The 18,155-nt window shown below is 34.4% G+C and overlaps 1 long non-coding RNA gene and 1 pseudogene across 1 annotated transcript; both read left to right on the forward strand.

The window, feature by feature from the left end:
* The first annotated feature begins 4,873 nt into the window (after positions 1–4,873).
* On the forward strand, positions 4,874–6,030 carry LOC149519973 (uncharacterized). Its single transcript, XR_016327052.1, has 2 exons — positions 4,874–5,334; positions 5,440–6,030. It is a non-coding gene; the product is annotated as an uncharacterized LOC149519973 (long non-coding RNA).
* Positions 6,031–6,431: 401 nt separating this feature from the next.
* LOC111308111 (geranylgeranyl transferase type-2 subunit beta 1-like) lies at positions 6,432–8,036 on the forward strand (annotated as a pseudogene).
* Positions 8,037–18,155: the final 10,119 nt, after the last annotated feature.

The following is an 18,155-nucleotide window of genomic DNA, read 5'->3' on the forward strand; positions in this document are numbered from 1 at the left end:
CGAACTCCCGAACTCTGTTCTGGTTAAGCAGACCCGAACCTATTCTTTTAGGGACCCTTAAGCTTAGGTGTTCCCTAAAAGGACAGATTCCTTAGGTGGCCAATCGCACCTAGATAAAAAAAGATTGGTGGCGACTCCCTGAAAGTCAATGTCTAGCGATGGATCCCCGGATCTAGACATTACGACAGTTATATTAGGTCAGACAAAACCACTTGCAGTGAACATAAACATTGTAACTTCATTTAATGATTTTTAGATTACAAGTATAAACTCAGTTAACTATGAGCTATTGATAATACACTTTTAAATTTTTTATGTTTCATGTCCTCAAGATGAGACTATCGTTCATGTCCCATAATCTATAAGTCGCATCATAGACGACTTCGTTAAAAACATAAGGCTTTTCCCAGGTTAGGGCTGACTTACCATTTCGCCATTAACTCTTAAAGTTTCAATATTTTTAAGCACCAGATCATCTTTCTTAATGTTCTTATATTGGACTCTTTTGTTGTAATAATTAGATACCTTCTACTGGTAAGCTACTATTAGTGTTAAGCCATATCTCTTTGTTTTTTTACTAAATTTAGGTTGACCCTTAGAGCCTCTTCATTTTCTTTCCTGACCCTAGTTTGATTCTTAAGCTCAGAATGTTGATCTCAATGGGTACCACAGTCTCTATTTCAAATGCTAATTGAAAAAAAATTTCTCCTATGAAGACTTTCGTGGTTGTCTTCAAGGCCTATAGTATTCTAAGGAGCTCATCGACCCACTTGCTTTTGGCCTTGTCCAACCTTTTCTTCTGGGCTTTCAATATTATTTTATTAGTGATCTCTACTTGTCCATTTGATTGAGGGTGGGTAACTGACGTGAATCTTAAGTCAATATGGAGATTGGAAAACTATTCTTTGAATATTGAATTTTTAAATTATTTGTCATTATCTATTATTATTGATCAAGGTAAGTCGAACCTATAGACTATGTTCTTTCAAACAAAATTTTCAATCCAAGCCTCCGTTGTAGTAGTTAAGGCCTCAACTTCACACCATTTCATGAAAGTCTACTACTACTAGAACAAATCTCATTTTTCTTATGGCTAGGGTGAAAGGTTTCAGGACGTTCATCCCTCACTGCATGAAGAGCTAAAGACTAATGATAAGAATGAACTCGATTGATGAAAGATATTGCTCTCTTGACCATATAGTTGTATACCACAATGGTGATCATTATAGTGTCATCGTTAGAGTATTGAATTTTTTTCAAATCTTTCAAACTGAATGATATCGATTCATCTTTTGAATCTTTTTCTTTCTTTATCGAGGAACTGATGGCCATGACCATACCTTGATCAAATTTTTTTTGGTCGAAGTAAAGCTTCCCCTAGTGATCACATTGATTACCCCGATAATTGGTCTATTATTAGTAACTCAACCCTTTTCTTGTCTTTGCTCATCCCTCTAAACTTTTTTCCTTTATTTCTCTCTAGCTTGTTTTCTTTGTCCTATATGGGTTTTCTTCGATCCCTTTTGTAGTTTGACCTATTCTACTCTTATTTTCTCATATCCACAAACCTTCTTAACCAACCTTTTCTAATTAGAGATTCAATTTCATTTTTTAGGTCAACACAGTCTTTGATGTTATGGGTTATGTCTCTATGGAAGGTACATCTTTTGATCAAATCCCTCCTTATGTTATGTTTCAACTATTTTGACCATTTGAACTTTGGATTTCTTATGATTTGCATCAAAATTCTCTCTCATGAGGTATTCAGTGCGATTTAGTTTCTTTCTCTGCTTAGGCTCTTAACCGTATGTCATCTCCCTCTAAGGGGAGGATCGTAAAAATTTTTACCTTTTTTACAATCAGGGTTAGGGGATGAGCTTCTTTCACCTCGGTTATTTCTCATTATAGTTTTAACGTTTATATATTTCTTGACAAATAGAACGTTGGCCAACGTTTTAGGTGGCTCCAAAGATAAGGTTAGTTTGAGATAATAATCTCTATCATTGAATCCACTTATTATGGCGACTACAGTGGTCGTTTGCTCTAGGTCTTTAACCTATAGAGTTATCGCATTAAAACCTATAACATAATCTTTTAAAGATTTTATTTCTACTTTGATGAACTAACATCAGGCTTAATGTTATTTTCTTTATTCTTTGGTTGTTTACAAATCGGGACAAGAAGGAGTGGCTGAGCTTTTTAGAGGTTATGATCGACCTCAGCGTTAGGCTGTTATACCAAGATCAAGCTACACCTTTGAGGGTAGTGGCCAGGCTCTTACATATCAAAGCTTTATATGTACCTTGCATCATCATATTAGTTCTATAAAGCTCTAAGTGGTCAAAAGGGTTAAATGTATTGTCGTAAGTTTCCAAAGTCAGCACTTTGAACTCCTTCAGAAGCATAGCTCTATTAATTTCTTCAATGAAAGACAAGGTCTCTAAGAACTTGAACTTTGTCCTCAAAAGCTACTGCATTTCCTTTCAATTCTTTCCTATGGCTTACATCCAAGCTTCTAGGTCTCTGCTTAATTATGGTTCCAGGTTGGCTTTTTTTATTTTTAGGTTATGGCATGTGTCGAGTTTTGGCTAGGGTAATGGTGAATGGTTGAAACATCATGCTCTTCTTTTTTAGAGGTAGAGGAAACTTCAACCTCTTCGTAGCTTTGTTGCCTTTATATAGCTTATCGACCGGGGCTAACTAGATTAAACATTTTTTAAGCATGGGGTGGGGTTATAGTTTGCAGTATTTGCTTGAGGGCTTGTATTTACTCAATTAGAGTTTGGAATTGCTCTATGGTTAGACTAGCTTATGTTGGAGCAAGTTGGTACATGTGTTGGTACACCAAATGTTTATTCCAAGCTCCAACTTGAAAGTATTCCTAAGAGAACAAGAAAAAGAAAAAGAAAAAGAAGAGAGCGGTTAGATGCAAAGGTAAGGAGTGTTCTCTACATTTACACTCTAACGTGTAAGTCAGAGATCAAAATAAAAAAGACCGAAAAGAGAAAAATGTAAAAGGTTAAAATAAGAAGGAATATGGAATGATAATACCCAGATGTCCATATTTATAGGTAAGAGACAGGGAACCAATAGGGGACAACAGTGACGTGGTCGAGCTTATATGACACAAAACATCTCAGGTCGACCTGACATGAAATACCTTTAATTGTCTGTTAACAACCTCTAATAAGGGAAAATGACCACAATACCTTTTTGACCATTAAATACCCCTAACAATAATCATGAAAATTTATAATTCTCTTTAATATATATCATCACATGCTTTTATCTATGACTATGCCAAATAATTAGAAAGAATATGAAGGGCAAACGAACCTAATTTCACACTATAACCTATTAAATGTATATATTTCATGTCAATGAATCAAAAGTTTATTAATCACATCTTTAAACATTCTAAAATTTATTTGATTTTAGAGATTATGTTTGTTTGGATTTCATTTTAACAAAATGTAAAAATAGTTCTAAATATGTTGAACATGATACAAAATAACAAAAAATAGAAGTATTTTCCTAAATTTTCAATTTTGTTTTTCTTCAAAAAAAAGACTTGGTATTTATTTCCTTTTTCTAGAAATCGCTTTTCATAATTTTGAGCTTTTAATCTTCTATTTAATTTGGCTTTTTCTCCTTCCTTTTCAAGAAATCATTAAAAGAATTTATATTAAGGATAATGATTAAAAAAATGAATCATTTTTAAATTAAAAATATATATTTAATGTAATATTTGAATTTTAAAAATTTTTAATTTAATACTTAAATTATGAATTAGTACACATCCCTGATAGCTCGACGATGATACATGGCTAACAAATAGCCTTTTAAATACCATATTAACTAATATATTTTCAATATAGTACTTAAACTATGAATATCTTCATTAATATAATACACATTCCTAATATTATTAGCTCCAAATGATGGCATGTGACTAACAAATAATTTTTAAATATCACATTAACTAATAGATTTCTAATGCAGCACTTAATTATGACTATATTTATTAACATGATATATGCTCTTAATATTTTTAGTTTCAAATGAAGACAGTTGATTCACGAATAGTTTTTTTAAATATTATATTAATTAATAAATTTTTAATATAATATTTAAATTATAAATATATTTATTAATATTATTACACTAGTAACATCATTAATTTTAAATAATAATAAATAATTGATTAATAGCATTACAAATATTACATTGTCTAACGCATTTATAAACTTCAAGTTCATGCCAAAGACATATCGTTTTCTCACTCCAATGGCAAAGTTCCCGTCAACTTTAGAAGGAGATGCTAGATTTTGATTATCAGCCAATGAAATGGGCTTATCAATTCCTAGAATTAGCAAATAGGACGGACAAGTACAGTAACCACAAACGTCATTTTCGCACCCACGTTTTCTTTCTGTCCTATTTTTCAATATTTTTTGGGTCTCGATTTATTTAAGTATCAATTTTGATATAATTTAAAAAAATTAATTTTAATGTATTTAATGTTAAAATTAAAATTTTATAATTTTTAATATTAAAAAATTAAAAATTAAAAATCTCATTTAAAAAAAATACATAATTTTTAAACATTCTAAAAAAAAATGAAAGAGAGTACGAATCTTCCATCTTATTTTGTTGTCGCCATTATAAAGCAAAACATTGCAAACCAATCAAAATATTCTCCCTGGGAATTTTGTTTTCTAGTCATGCATTTATCATCTTGTGAAAAAAACATTTATGTTAGGTTTAGTAGAGAACATGACAAAAAAAAAATAAAATGGAAAAGATGAAAATTTTTTCAAATTTAATAATTGAGATTCATATACTCCAAAAATATATAATTGAGATTCATAATAACATGTGTTATTTTATAATTTGATGATTAAATTTATTTATTTTCTACTTTTTTTATTTTTCATATCAAATGGAGTGTTAATGTTTAAGGGTCAGTGTTATAATTCAATAAATTTAAAAAAAAAACATTTCGATGTAAAATAGTAAAAGATAAATAAAAATATGTATATTCTTAAAGGTTAGTTATTTGAAAGTTTTACTCGTAATAGGGTGATTACCTCTAATGGCCTAATAATAATAATAATAATAATAATAATAATAATAACAAGAAAAATGGGTGATTGGGCATCAACTAAAACCTCAATTGGGTTTCCTGGTGCTATTGGGCTAGACCCAAATCAGTTGGGCTAGTGGTAGGCTCCGTTGGTCCTGGGAAGAAGGGCTTCCCCCTTTCTCTCTCTCTCTCTCTCTCAAACTTTCTCCTCCCTTAGAACAGCCTCGTTCCGCCGCTTGCCGCTGCAGGTACTAACCAAATATTCTGTTTTTCCTTTCGTCCTCCAACATATTTTAATCAGATTAATTCTCTCTAAATGCCCTTCTTTTCCCTTTTTCTTTCTTTTTATTCAGAACTTAGATCTATTTTCCCAGGCGAGCTCCATTTCTCTCTTACCCTGACTGTTATCTTGCGTATGAATGTTTTGGTTATCTTACTCACCGTTCGCCGCTACAGCCGCTGCCAACTGCTGGGAAAAACCTTTTTGTCCCATCACCAGCGCACACCTTAAAAGCCTTCCGCACCAAAAAAATTCCCTATTCGGGCCTATCTCCAGCTCCTAAGTTTGCTGCCATGTCGGCTTTTTATTAGTTGTCTGACTTTGCTCCTTTTCTTGGCTTTAGTTGATCTTGGGTTGTTATTGTTGATGTTCGTTTGGAAGGGTTTAAGCTAGGCTTAGTTTTGGTTTGAGAAATTCGGGACGATTGAAGGTTGTGTTAGTATGGCTGTGTCGGTGGTTGTGGTTATGCTGATGGTGGTGGTGGAAAGTGGAAAATGGGCAGTGAGAGTTCTAAATGGAGGTTTGTAGGCTGTGCTTGGTGGTGGTAGGATTTTTGTTTGTTTTCATTGCTGGTAAAGCTGGTGGCAATGGGTGTTTCTATGTAAATTGCTCTCTGCGTATTGCTGTTTGTGTTCTGATAGCTCTATCTCTATTTATAGAACAATTTGTTGGTTCAAATCCCATATTTTCTGGGATTGATATTGCGCCTTTTGCAAACGCCGATGATGACTTTTGGTCACCATTTCGGCTCTGTTAGGATGGCTGGGCGTGCTGGCATTTAGTTCCTTTCTCTCTCCCTTTTTTCCTGAAGAGGGGTGGAAAGGGAGAAAATGGGCGGCTCGGCGAAGTGATTCAAGCTGCCAGCCTCCAATTTGATTTTGGTCTAAGTGTTAAAATGAACAAAGTAAAAATACGAAATCATGCGAATTTAATAATACAAGGATTGGGGTTGATTTTTTTTTTTTTTTTGTTTACATGGACAAAATATGGTGTCTGACTCTCTTTACTCAGATTTGCAAACCCTTAAATGTTGAGGAAATTGATGTGGAAAATGGATGGTAGGTCATGCGAGAGCTGGCGGTTGACACTTTTTTTAATTCTATAAATGAGGTTAATAAGTTGTCACATACTCATTTCTTTTTTAAATTAATTTTTTTATTTAAATATAAACTAAAGAGTACTAATGATTTGACTAATCCTTATCTTAAAAAACTTCAGTGTAATAGAATTTGATAATTTCTCAATCGGAGAAAATTTAGTTTGAACCGATGGTGATGGACCATCTACGAATGAATGGGGCAAATCGGGGATTTACCACCTTGGATCTTCTAAGGAAGCTCGATACTGTTAATGCAGATGAAGTTATTGTTTAACTGGTAGTATTGTTACCGTAAAGTTAAAAAAAAAAAACTGTCTAGATTTAAGTTAGTGGATCAAAATATTAAAGAAGTTCGCTGATACCTGATCATACAGGGGGTTTTGCTGGTAATATTAGGCATGACCCACATATATTATATGCTCTAAGCCCCGTGCAAAGTGTTGGCCCTTTTCAACTAGTTAGATGTTCTTGCCATTGATAAAGTTGCAACTTGTATCGTTCATATATTCTTTTGATGATTATATTTGCTCCACTAGAGAGTTTCTATTATTCTGTGATGATTATCCATTTTCTGTAGTTATTTTAAAACGATTTGCATAACTTTAATTTATGTTATTCCTAATTTAGTAGACTCGTTACAGTTGGCTGTTCAAATTTAAAGTGTCCTCGTTTACATGTTTTACTTAAATCTCTAAGTTATTACTGGGCTGCAAAATGAAGATGGATCCTTTTTAGGGGACGTGGGGTGAGGTGGATACAAGGTATATATTCTTCCTGGAACGTATGATATATTTCTAATTTAGTATGTTAGATGTAAATCCTATTTTACCAAATTGATTTTCTTGGTTTAGGTTTCTCTTATATTGCCATCTGTTGCCTTTCAATATTACGTTGTCTGGATAAAATAATGTTGAGAAAGCTGTTAATTATAATCTTAGTTGCAAAAACCTGGATGATGGCTTTGGACGCACACCTGGTGGTGAGTCTCATGCAGGGCAAACTATGTTAATCCAGTGGGCCATATGAATACTTGTACTTTCTTACATATTCATATTGAAGATTGCTAATTTATTGATTTTAGGTTCATTAGCCTTGAGATTAAATTAAAGCTCAGTTAAGAATAAAGACAATCGTTGTTAAAAGGTGAGTGAAATTTTAATCTGAGCGTAATGACGAAAGTTTTCTGTTGTGTGGGTGCCTTTGCTATAATGGGATCTCTACTTCATGTTGATAAGGACCTTCTTGTGTGCTGGTTATGTGAGGGGCAAGTCAAATCTGGAGGTCTTAATGGCCGCTTTGACAAACTCCCTGATGTGCATATTTGTTTAAAGTTCTGTCCTGTAGTAAGATTCTTTTAGCCTTTTCTCATTGTAATGCTGAATCCTATTAGGGTTGTTGCTCGTGGTGGGTTCTTTCTAGCTTGATCATGATTGAAAGTTTGCTGGATTGACAAGCTAAAGCTTGTTATGTTCAGCTTGGACTGTCAGAATTTGGAGAATGATGGAATTTCAAATAGACTAGATGATGATGTTAAAGTCTTCCATATGTATTTTGGAGTTGCTGGTATCTAACAGGTTCTTTCTGTTTTATTGATATCGAGTTCTAATCTGAAGATATTTTTGTGAATGTAGAAGAGAAGGGTGGTTAAAGGTAAAGGCAGAGAGTGTTCTATGCATTTGCACTTCAAGGCACAAATTAGTAAGAACTAGGTCAAAAAAAGAGTGAGAAAGTAGGAAGGAAAAAAAGATATGATTTAGATGAACTTGCTTCATGGTGCCTAAGTCTCCATATTTATAGGTAAGTTGAGGGGGACAAAAAATGAACAATTAGGATAAGGTTGAGCAGAGGTGGTACTAGAGATGTCAAATCGATCTAACATGTCAAATCGACGTAAATGACTAAGATACTTCTGATTGTCTACTGAAGATCGAGAGAGGGAAAAAGACCTCTATACGCTTTTGACCATTATATGCCCTTAACACTCTATCCCCTATCAAGCGATCTGAGTGTCAAATTGTTAAATTTGTTACCGATATCCTCAATGCAAGGCAAATGGCTGCATATTTCATCGAAGGTCGATGTTGTAGGGGGAAGTCAGTTCTGGACGACAACTAGCTTTGAGCTGCAGTTTGACATAACGGTTATCAAATCTCACACGTGTGTTTTGAGATGAGTGCATAATTGATTTAAAAATTACCAAGGTGATAATTTTCTAGGGTAATTCAAGGTTATTGTTGGACTTCGTATGGCCATGGTGAAACATGTGTTTTCTTTCAAAAATTTAGACTTGAATCTTTATTTTGAACCCTAGAAGTGAACCAAGCTCTATATTTATCCTTAACAATTTCCGGTTCAGTCAATCTAATATAGGGTTTATCCAGTTAGGTCAATCTGACAATATTAAATAAAAAGTGAGATGGTTTGAATAGGAAAATGAAAAGACATCTACCCGCCCATGCTCTGACATGTGGTGAAGATCGTGTCATTCATCTAGTCTACAGCACGTTTATATATATGGGCTAGTAGGGCTTCAACCTTTCACTTTTTTCTTTCTTTGCTCTTAATCCAATCTAAAATTTTTTATCTTAATAGCTTTTCAGCCTTTCAAGTTTTTTCTACACCTACTTCAATACGTATTTCTGACCATATCTTCTAGTATAAGTTCTGGAAGAGCTGAGAGTTATAGGGTAAAGCCAAGGGGAGGTTAGCGAAAGCAGCAAGATGACAACCTAATCTCCCCTATTATTAGAGGCCACAACTATGAAAAGAGACTTATTGGTTTAACCTGATGTCCAAGGAAAAGTAATAGCATAATGAACAAAATGCTCGAACAAGAGGCGAGCAAGTTTTAAGCACTGAAAAATTATGTGCTCAGATCAACTTCGAACTTCAAAATTCACCTCATATCCCTGTCTCTCAAGTTGGTTCATCTTCTATAGTCGACCTTCATTTCTCTTTAGGTATTCCCTTTTTTGGGGTTCAATCTCCTCTACCTCTTGCCATTTCTACTATTCCCCCTCAATCAGTTTTTCTTGACATCTCGTCCTTTCCTGAAGGGTCTTCACCTTATCCCTCTTTCTTCAGGATCGAGTCACTTTCATCCATTGTTCTTTCTCGGGATTCATCTCTCACCTAAGAGCCAGATTCTTCTAACAAAGAAGATTCCAATAAGAGACAAGAGAAAAAGAGTACCTCGGCCAGAGAAAGTGATGACACAAGGAAGAGTCTTACAAAGTAGGATGAACTCATCTAGGTCTTTGTATATATTCCATGTGACCTCGATGTGATCCTTAAGAACATGATGAGTGAGCTAAAGTGCAAAGCAAATCCTAAAGACTGTCTCAACATGTGCTCAGCCTATCACGTTCGAGCATTGGGTGCCATTTTTTTCTCCAAAAAAGGGGTACAGTATAATAACGTCAAACTCTTCAGACTAGGTCATTGATAGACTAAAGCCACATCGGCTCTACATATATTGGGATTCGATCATGGACGAACTGAGGTTTTCACTTCATTCTTTATTCATTTCAATTTTTAATTCTTATAATTTAACCATCACTCAGCTCACCTCAAATTATGTTCGATACATAGTCTCTTTTATTATTCTTTGTTAACATTTAAATATTCTTCCTTCTCTTCCTTTATTCAGGGAGTTTTTCTCTCTTTAAAAACATCTTAGTGATAATAAGTGATTTTATATCATAGCTCAACCAAATAAAAAGATTATCGCTAATTGATCGAGCTTAATAAAGAATTGAAAGCTACTGTTTACATGCCTTGAGAAACAAAAAGCTAATAAAGAAGGTGAACCCGATGTTGAAGCTTGAAAATAAGAAGTACACCCGACTACTTTGTGGATACATCGGTGGCCCTCTTCATCTTTGATCTATCAGATCGAGATAAAATTTTAGATTTCACATGTAAGGAGAGCTCGTTATCGACGTTTACAGGCTGATCTCTTCGAAAATAATAAACAAGATAAAGTATTAGGGTAGATTTGAAGTAACCTCATCGGTTTTTCTTTTGAGTTAACTTTTCATCAACTGTTAGCTTGGTTTTACAGATATGGCTAAAGCTGGACAATACTTCAATGTCGCCTTATATCTACATACCTCAAGGCCTAAGAAGGAAAAGAATCTAGCTTAGGACCCCATCACGTGAGGGAGATAAAGTAGTCAGCATAACTATACCTCGCACTCTTCCAAGTTGAAAATCAAAGGCTAGGGTAGGTCAGGACCTGTCCCCCACTTCAGTGTTGATGCCACCCCTTCTAGCCAAAAGACCATAAGTGGAGATGTTATACTCTGCTCTTAAGAACCCCGAGGCTAGAGTGCTGAGACCTACTTAAAAAGAATATCTGTGGGGTTGGAGTTTGCTCTAATGGATGATCCCATCTCCAACCCCGACGTTGTTAGGAGGTTCTGTAAGTTCATGGTTCCTCCTTTTGGTGAGTAACTCCTACCTTAGCTTAGGTTTTTGTTATTGTTATTGTTTTTATTTTTCTAAGTCTAAGGCCTTTTCGTGCAGTCCAAAAGAAATTCCCTCCTCAGTTGATGAAGAATAACATTCAAGCCCTCTATCATGCTTATCTGGCTATAGGGTATATGCTAAGGGTTGAAAAAGACATGGTACCTTCATTGAGTAGCACAAGAAAAACTCAAAGGCATTGGGCAATGCCAAATTGAGCCCACTGCATCCTATAAGAAAGAGGTAAAGCTGAGGAGAAAAGTAGATAACTTAATAATGAAATTGGATGCTGTTTCAGTGGATAAGGCTTTAATTGAATCGATGAAGGAACAAACTAAGCTAAAACTAAATAATGTTCATGCCGAAATTATGAGGCTAAAGTTCAAGCTGGAGGCTCGGGACAAGAGCAAGGGAAAGTTAAAAATAGAGGTTATGAATAAGTATAAAGCCTCTCATAAGTGTCTCCGGGTAAAGGTAGAATTCTCTAAAAAAAATATTCTTCGTGCCTTTCAGCTAGCCAAAAAAGAGGTGTAGTTCAAATTTTTCTCTCTCAACTTTAACCTTTTGATAATGATATCAATAATATCAAATTGAGGCCTATTTAAAATCAATCAAGGAAGATGGGGAAGAAGAAAATGAGCATAAAGATGAGGCCTTCGCGAAAGAGTTGAGGTTGCCATAGGGACAGATGAAGAAAACGTAAAGGTCATTAAAGCTGAGGTCATTCTTTTCGTTACTGCTAGCGAGAGTACTCCTTCCACTGTTGTTATTGCTACTGATGATGAATGAATTTGATGATTTTTGTTTTTGATTTTGTAAATTTTTTGACTTTGAGGTCAAGTTTTTGTAAAGATCTCTCATACTCCAACTAATGTACATTGTTACATTGAAATAGAAAAGAGAATTTTCTAAATTTTAGCTCAATTTTACTATCGTTTCTTTCTTATTTACATTAGTTCATGAATGGTTTATTGATCCAAAGGTAAATAATTAGACTATAGACTTGCACAATTACTTTAGATCAGATTAACGTAATTATGAGTTCTAGATCAAATTTCTTCAAATGACTTCAAATCACTTATACACAAGCTTACTGAAGATAATTTCATGTGTGTGCTTGGTTAGAACCGATTTAATAATAATAGATCTTTATTTGCATTTCATATCCTTAGGATAAAATAATACAAGTGCAAGCTCAATTGAAATTGAGTTACTGATAGTGAATCTTTAAGTTGTCTACATTTCATGTCCTTAGGATGACATCACCGTTTAGATTTTGTAATTTGCAAGTTGCATCGTGGATGACCTCTTTAATAATATATAGTCCTTATCACGTTGAGGCCAACTTGCCATCTCGATCATCTACCCTTAAGGCTTCAACTTTTTTTAGTACCAAGTTGTCATTCTCGATGTGTTTACATTGGACCTTTTTATTATAATAATTGGCTACATTTTGCTAGTAGGCCACGATCTGAGATAAGGCTATGTCTCTTTGTTCTTCGGTGAGGTTGAGGTCGACCCTAAGCATCTTTTTATTTTTTTTATGTTAATGCAACTTTAAACTTGACAAACCAATCTTAACTGACACTACGATCTCTGTTCCAAATGACAAGTGAAAGAGGATTACACTAATGGGCACCTTCATGGTCATTCGTAGGGCTCATAGAACTCTTGGTAGTTCATCGTTCCACTTTTCTGTTGTTGCATTGAGCTTCTTTTTTAGAGCTTCTAATATTGTCTTATTCGTAGCTTCAACTTGCCTATTGGACTGAGGGTGAGTTACCGATATGAACTTGAGGTCGATGTGAAGATTTGAGCACTATTCCCTAAATCTTAGATTATCAAATTGTTGACTCTTGTCTATTATTATAAACCAAGGTAACCCAAATCTACAAACTATGTTTTTTCATACAAATTTCTTAACTTGTGCTTCCGTGGTAGTGGCTAAGGTTTCAACTTCCAACCATTTCGTGAAGTAATCTACTGCCACTAAGACAAATCTCTACTGGCCTATGGCAGGGGTGAATGGTCCAAAGACGTCCATTCCTCATTGTATGAATGGCCATGAGCTAATGATAGAAATGAGTTCGATTGAGGAAAAATGTTGCATGTAGGTAAATCTCTAACACTTGTCACATCTCTTCACTAGTTCGGTTAGATACCTCTTGATCGTGGGTCAATAATAGCCCTACCTTAGTACTTTATAAGTTAAAGGTCGAGGTCCAAGGTGACTTCCACATATTCCTTCATGGATTTCTTGCAAGACGTACTTTACTTTTTTTTCATCAATGCATCTCAAGTAAAATAAACTAAAATATCTCCTGCATAATTTTTTTTTATTATTGTGTACTAAGGGACCTTTCTCATCAATGCCTTAGGTTGAACTTTTTCATCGGATAATACTTTCATGGTCAGGTATGTTTTAATTAGTGTCATTTATGTTTTTTTTCTGTGACTTGTTCCATAAGCTTATCTTCAGTGCTTTTATGCTCTAGTTCTTCTACTAAAACTTGGTCTGGACTTCTCATTGCTGTTCCTGAAGCTAATTTAGACAAGAAGTCTACTATTAAATTTTCTAACCTTAGTATCTTTTATACCTCAACTTTCTTAAAGCTAGATACTAAGTTTAGTGCTTTATCAAGATACTTTTAAATTTCATCTTTTTGAGCTTTGAACTTCCTATTTATCAAATTGACCACCAGCTAGAAATTGTTGTAAGTGATTATGTGTTAAAAATTTAGCTTAGCTGCCAACCTTAGGTTGGCTATCAATGCCTTATATTCCACTTCATTGTTAGACGCCCTAAACTTAAATCTTAAGGCATATGGGTATTGTAGCCTTTCCAAACTATTCAAAATGAGATTGGCTCTACTATCCTGGTTTGTAGTAGATCCGTTGACATATAATTTCCAATCATTTTTATCTGGGGTTTCTTTTTCTTTCTTTGGCTATCCTTTCGATTGCATCAAAATACACTTTACTATGAAGTCTGTCAGTATCTATGATTTTAATATCGATCTGTGCAAAAAGTGTATGTCAAATTCGTTAAGCTTCACTGCCCATTTGATTAGCCTTCCTGACATTTTAAGCTTCTGTAAGACTTGCCTCAATGGTTGATCGGTCAAGACGTGGATTATGTGGGCTTGAAAGTATAACCAAAGTTTCCTGGTTAAAGTGACAATGGTATAGGCCAACTTTTCTATACTACTATAGTTAACCTCAGACCCTGTCAATTCTTTGTTTACAAAATAGATCGACTGTTGTTTTTCCTCTTCTTCTCAGATAAAAATCAAGCAAACAGCCTGATCTATGCTGACCAAGTATAAGTACAGCATTTCGTCAATCTTCGATTTATATAGGATAGGCAGAGAGGCTAAGAACTCTTTGAATTCATCAAAAGCTTTTTGCCATTGAGGAGTCCATCTAAAGTCAAAGATATTCCTAAAAATTTTGAAGAATGAAAGATATCGTTCTGCCAATCTAAACATGAATTGGTTGAGTACAGCTATTTTACCTGTTAACCTTTGCACTTTCTTTACCAAGGTCGGTGCCTTCATTTCTAAAATCACTTAAACCTTCTTAGGGTTCACCTTTATCCCTCTTTGGTTAATCATGTAATTGAAAAACTTGCTTAATGTAACCTCAAAAGCACATTTGCTTCAGTTAAGTCTCATATTGTACTTTCTTAATATGTTGAAGGTTTTTTTTAGGTCTTTCAGATGCTTGATCAAACTCTTGCTTTTAACTATCATATCATCCACATACATCTCTATATTGTAGTAAATCTGGTCTTTGAATACTTTGTTGACCAACCATTGATAAGTCACCTCTATATTTTTCAATCCAAATGGTATGACCTTTTGTAGCAGTAAAGGCCTTTCTTAGTAATAAATGATGTCTTATCCTTATCTTTTTTTCAATATTTTGATTTAATTATAGCCCAAATAAGTGTCCATAAAGCTAAAAAAGTCATACCCAGTACTATCATTTACTAGTCGATCTATGCTAGGGAGAGAAAAACCATCCTTCGAACAAGCCTTATTCAGGTCGGTAAAGTCTACACACATTCTCCATTTTTCATTGTGTTTTTTGACCATGACCACATTGGCTATCTACTCGGGGTAGTATACCTCCTTGATAAAGTTAGCTTATAATAATTTGTCAACCTCTTCTTCGATGGCTTGTTATCTTTCAAAGGTAAAAGTTTTTTTCTTTTATCGAATTGGTTTAACCTTGAGATTAGTATGTAGTCTATAGACCATTACTTCAATATCAATTTTGGGCACATCGAATTGTGTCCAAACAAATAGGTCAACATTATCCTTTATGAGTTGAATAAATTGGTCCTTAGGTTAGAGCTTGGCTTCGATCTGTATTTATTTTTATGGAATGCTATTCTAGAACAAAATTGTCATGAAGTCCTCAGTTGGCTCAGGTCAGTTTGCGTTCGAGCCCTATCTTTGATTAATTATCTTTTTTTATTTCATTAAGTCAAGATCATTTCATGTGAAAATAGGTCTCAATGTGATTATTAGTGTATTGAATAACTTGTTCAACGTATTAGTAAAAGTGAAGTATATTTTTAATTTAATACTATATTTTGACCAGCGTGATAGCTTAGTCCAAGTAACATCAATTTTTTATGTTGACTTAAGAGCTTGGTCATTTTTACTATTTTTTCAAAAAATTTAAAAAATTAAACAAAATTAAACTTTTACAGAGCTTAGGAGCTCAAAGCAACTTACGAGTGCACTTCTTTTAGATTGGTCTTATGTTCTGTGTTCTTGTTAGCAATTTTTTACTCTTTGTCAGTTTTTTATGTCGGTTCCTATTTGCCTTTCACCTCGATATAGCCAAGATGTTTGTTTGCTTCCTAATCTTACCCTTCATTGTCATGACATAACATTGTCATGTTGTGAACTGGTCTTCCGGTACTTTTCTAACCCTTGTAAGTGTTAGAAATTTTACTTTCAAATGAAGAGCTGAGCCTATAAGCCGCATAACAAACTAGCTAAGTCGACCTAATATTATATTATAAGCAAATGGGACATCTACTATTATAAACTCTATTATCGAGGTAACCATTTTCGACTCTATGTCCAAGAAGATCAAGAGCTTGATAGTTCCTCTTATTGGTACTTGTTCATTTTCAAATCCTACTAATGTTATGGTGATCAATTTTAACTGATGTTCTTCAATACTTATTTTTTTAAAATGACCATAATACATAACGTCGATCGAACTTTCATTATCAAATAAGATTTTTTTGACCACATAATTGTACACCAAGTCTGTGATCACTAAAGCATCATCATGTGGACATTGAATCCCCTCCAAATCTTTCAAGCTAAATAAGATCAGCTCATCTCTCCAATCTTTTTTTTTTAGCTAAGGTGGCTTTTACCATTGTCCATGCTCGGATTAAACTTTTTTTCATCGAGGTAGAGCTACCTTCTGTGATAACATTAATCACCCCGATAATTGACTTGCTATTGTCAGATTGGTTCTTTTTTTATTTGGATTTTCTCTTTAGGCATCTTTTCTTCCCTGATCCGATCTTCTTTCTTTGCCACGGGTGGGCATTCTATAGTTATTTCTGTAGTTTCCTCTAAATTGATCTTGTTTTCTCTATCTATAAATCTTTTCAACTGACCTCACCTTATCAGAGCTTTAATATCATTTTTTAGGTCGACACAATTTTTGATATTATGGTCGATGTCCTGATGAAAGGTACCTCTTTTTGTTAGATCCCGTCTTATGTTTTATTGTAGTGGCTTAGGCTATCTAAGGTTGGGATTTCTTTTGATTTGCGTCAAAATCCTTTCACATAAACTATTCAGTATAATGTAGCTTCTTTCTTCACTAGCACTTTTAGCATTGTGTTATCTTTCTTTTGGAAGAAGATCATAGAATTTTTTACTTTTTTTACGATCAATGAAAGGGGATGAGCCTTTCTCACTTCGATCGTTAAGGAGAGAGGATGAGTTTTTCTCACTTCGTCCATCAAAGAAGGGGGATAAGCCTTTCTCACTTTAATTTGTTTTCATTATAGCTTTAACGTTAATGTATTTCTCTATTATTAGCAGGATGTCAGCCAGAGTTTTGGATAGTTCTAAAAATAATGTCAACTTTAAGTGGTATTCCTTATCATTAAATCCACTAGTCAATGTACCAATAGTGATCGTCTATTTTAAGTCTTTAACTTGTAGAGCTTTCATGTTAAAACACATGACATAGCTTTTTATAGTTTTATTTCACCCTTGGTGAATCAGCAACAGGCTCAATATTGTTTTCTTAGCTCTTTGGCTACATACAAATTTGGATGGATAGGAATAAGTGGCTAAGCTCCTTAAATGTAGTGATTGACTTTGTCTCCATACTATTATACTAAGACCAAGCTGCACCTTTCAGTGTAATGACTAGACCTTTGCATATCAGAGCCTCGTCTACTCTACGTATCATCATGTTTGTTTTATAAAGTTTTAAATGATCAAAAAAGTCTGAAGTACCATCATATGTCTTCAAGGTTGGCATCTTAAATCTTTTAGGAGGCATGGCTCTGTCAATCTCTTTAGTAAAAGGTGAGGTCTCTAGGAACTTAAGCTCATCCTCAAATGCTACTAGTTTCATTTTCAGCTATTTCTCCATAGCTTGCATCCAAGCTTTAAAATTTCTATTTGGTTGAAATTCCTTATCCATTTATTTGGACTTTTGGGTTGTGGTCTGTGTAAAATTGTAACTAGGGTTGTAAAGAGTTCGATTAGTGTGTTCTTCTTTTTTAAGGCCAAAGAGGCTTTCGCCTCTTCGTAGCTTGGTTGCTCGACAATAGATTCTCAGCTTGGTGTGACTAAGTCTGGTACTTTGGAAACTTATGGTGGGATTATAGTTTGAAGCATCTGCTTGAGTGCTTGTATTTGCTTGGTTAGGGTTTGAAATTACTCTATGGTTAGACTGTCTATGGTTAAGCTAAGCAGATAGAATGTTGACTTTGGTGAGTTTTTGTTCCAACCGAGGTAACTACCTTTCCTTCCTCTTGGGTTCTTTTTTTTGGTGGCATTGTTTTGTACTCGACCAATATGAAAATGCCATCCCCTACTTGGCACACTAAATGTTGGTACCAAGCTCCAACCTCAAGGTATTCCTATGAATACAGAAGAAAATGACGGTTAAAGGTAAAAATAGGGGATGTTTCCTGCATTTGCATTTTGACGTATAAGTCAATA

This window comes from Durio zibethinus, chromosome 2, assembly GCF_047325235.1.
Source record: "Durio zibethinus cultivar Kanyao isolate XHJ-2024 chromosome 2, ASM4732523v1, whole genome shotgun sequence".
In the NCBI taxonomy this organism is placed as follows: Eukaryota; Viridiplantae; Streptophyta; class Magnoliopsida; order Malvales; family Malvaceae; genus Durio; species Durio zibethinus.